This window comes from Trachinotus anak, unplaced genomic scaffold (genome assembly GCF_046630095.1).
Source record: "Trachinotus anak isolate AG129_WGS33_773 ecotype Australia unplaced genomic scaffold, CSIRO_AGI_Tana_v1 ptg000002l, whole genome shotgun sequence".
Lineage (NCBI taxonomy): Eukaryota > Metazoa > Chordata > Actinopteri > Carangiformes > Carangidae > Trachinotus > Trachinotus anak.
The window spans coordinates 17950922-17953855 of record NW_027273853.1 but is presented as its reverse complement, the minus strand read 5'-3'; the positions used below and the strand labels follow the sequence as shown (position 1 = coordinate 17953855).

Sequence of the window (2934 nt, the reverse complement as noted above, 5' to 3'; positions counted from 1 at the left end):
GCGATGTTAGCGGGTCTTAGCAGGTTTTTTGACGAGTGGAAAAGGGGCTTAAATGGACACAAGGCAAAAATAGGAATAAACAACCAAGATTTCCACAGACTGCAGAGGAGCTCATTATGTCAGAATAAAACATCCCCGGTTGATATTTCACTGTTGCTTCCCCCAAGGAAGGTAATTTTAGAATTAACTGTACTCATCACCAGAGAGAGAGCTTTTATAGACAATCACACACACACACATTAAAACATTGTTTCCCTGCCTTCTCTTTCCCTCTTTAGATAACCCTTATAAATCACAAGCCACATTCCCGAGGCCCTGTAACATGAGATCTTTTCTTTCCAAACATATTGGAATTCATATTTGTTCTTCTATTCAGTAACTCCATTACTAATACTCAACAAATGTTTTTTTTTTAGGTAAATTAGAATTGAATCCCCAGATCTAGATGATTTAGGAGGACAGAAGTTTGAAATGTAAAGTTATAAGGCAATATCTATACCGCTTCACCAAACTGCTAGCACCTCCATACAAGGTAACAGACATTAAACATTCACAATGGCATCTTTATTATTATTAATCAAATCAAAACATCGCTTTGTAATCCACATTCTTTTATCATTAGCATTAGGAACCATTTTGTTCTGCTATGTCTGTTAGAATTTGAGTATGGTGCTTACGGGACCCCAGTGTTTATTCAGACACAACAAAGACACAGCGGCTAAGATGTAAAAAAGTGTTTTTTATTGGCAGACGCCACAGGGAGTGCAAGAAAGTCTTTCTGGGGATTTGGGTTTTGGAGAGCGATGAGTCCAGAGGGGGGAGTTGGAGTCCAGTGGCCAAAGGCATGGAGGTCAGGAGGTGGCTGGAGAATGGCAGCGTGGCAAGGACAGGTGAGTAAGAATGGAGGTTGAAAGCGAAGGTTGAGCAGGTGTTGGCAGGAGCACTGTGGCAGAGAGAGACGCAGGTGAGCGAAAAATCCACAAGAGACAACAAGAAGCGATGATATCAAGGATTTCCTCACAAGAAAACTAGAGGTAGCCTGGAGAGTTACCAGTGTGAGATCGGAAAACAATCTGGCGATGAGTGGATGGTTAACCAGGGTTTTGTGCTGGGCTTGATGAATGATGAGATGCAGGTGTGCCAGGTAGCCAGGGTTGTGCTCTGCCCCTGCTGACAAGCAAACAGACATCCCCACGCACAAGGGGAGGAGACACTGCGAAGACAGACAGGGAGAAAAAACAACACAGGAAACACTGGGGAAAACTGAAGGTCGCAGCGTGGTTTTGACAATTTGGTCAATAAACCACCAGGACTGTTTTTAAAGTTTGAACGAAGTACTGATACGAAAGTCATGGCGATATTGTTTGTCACATTTGCATTTTGTTTAATGTTTTAATGGGCCATGGTGAAAGATGTGCAACTTTGCATATAAACTCCACATTAAAAAAATCAAAAGTCCTACTGGAAAATTATTCGCTTCTCTAGTCGAAACAAAGAGAGAAGATGGGGCCACCACAGCACGGATCCTGTGGGCCTTGCTTTTTGGCTATTTTGCCATTTTGCACTTCTTTTCCCTTCTGTGATGCTTTTCTGTTGTTTTTGTCCATGCCTTTTGTTCTTTCTTGTGGTTCTTCTTGTGTTTTCCAAATCACTTTTCCTCTGTCTACAAGTGTGATCTTTCTTTGTAAGTCAATACCAGAAGAGCAGAAGTGCCTCATAATATTTTTGTAACTTTTTAATCAGTTGATTTTTGAAGGCCAACGCCAATCCCCTGTAAAATTTTCTAACAAAAGCCAAACTCATAATTAATGCTTTTTTTCACATCAACCTGCAAGAGAAAAGGCAGATGAACACCTACAGAGAAATCAACAGCAGTGCCAGCAGAGAAAAGCCTTCTAACTTCCAAGCACAGCTGAGACAAAGCTGGAGGAGCCAGATGCGTGATGGCTACACATCATCTCCAGGGAAACAACCACAGAGTCCATCGTAAGGAAGTTCCCGGCTTCCAACACACACTACTACAGCTTCCGACCAGGAAAATCTCCAGCCATGACTCAACTCACAGTAGGCAAGACATACTTTCCCGCTCGCGACTGGGTTGGCTCATGACAAATTTTGTTGTATGGTTTTTAACAATACAGTGATAATAAAGGCATTCTGATTCTGATGTCAAAATAAAACAATATTTTACGATCAAATTTAATATTTTGACATCTCAGTATAAATTAGTAGTTTAGCCAGATAGTAAATCTGTGAATCATATATCCTCCCACCATTGCCCAATTTATTACAGTTTATTTTATCAGCTATTGATTAACACTGATTATCATTCATTTTATTAGCAGTTAGTAATACATTTCCTTATTTAGACGCTGTTGTTGTCCTGTTGTGCTCCTTTGAAGTAGATCAATTGTGTTGAGAAGTTAAGGCTTCTAATATTAGACTGATTGCATTCACTGTATTAAAAATATTCCCTCTTCTGAGGTGGTGCCCCCCCTAAACTAGAGCATTTGAATAAAACCCAATAAAAAAAACTTCATGCTACACCAAAGTGGGCATTTTCTATGAGAATTGTGTTGTCATGCATTTGAAAACAACTATATTTTCTGAGCTTATCGCACATTAAAAAGTTTTACCCAATTCACCAGCTCCAAATGATTACTTGCAAATTTTTTGCTCATTGTTGAACAGAATTCACAAAGACCATTAATTTACTCCAGGCACACAACTATGAAAAAATAGAAATTAAAATAGGGCTGCATCCAGTGATGGAATAAATAGAAAGGTACCTAAGAGAGGACGATGAGAATGCTTGAGCATCCTTTGATAGGCTGGCTGGAACAAATGGCTATGGCAGCTATGGGCTGAGAATTCCTCTTAAGATTGACACAGGTAAGTGGTAACACGCAAGCAGGGGTGCCGTGTCAATTAAGG

At 40.2% G+C, this 2934-nt stretch overlaps 1 long non-coding RNA gene across 1 annotated transcript; it reads right to left on the bottom strand.

Moving 5' to 3' along the window:
• Window positions 1-489: 489 nt before the first annotated feature.
• LOC139627209 (uncharacterized) lies at window positions 490-2677 on the bottom strand. Its single transcript, XR_011692520.1, has 2 exons — window positions 1022-2677; window positions 490-943 (listed from the first exon to the last, which is right to left on the bottom strand). It is a non-coding gene; the product is annotated as an uncharacterized lncRNA (long non-coding RNA).
• Window positions 2678-2934: the final 257 nt, after the last annotated feature.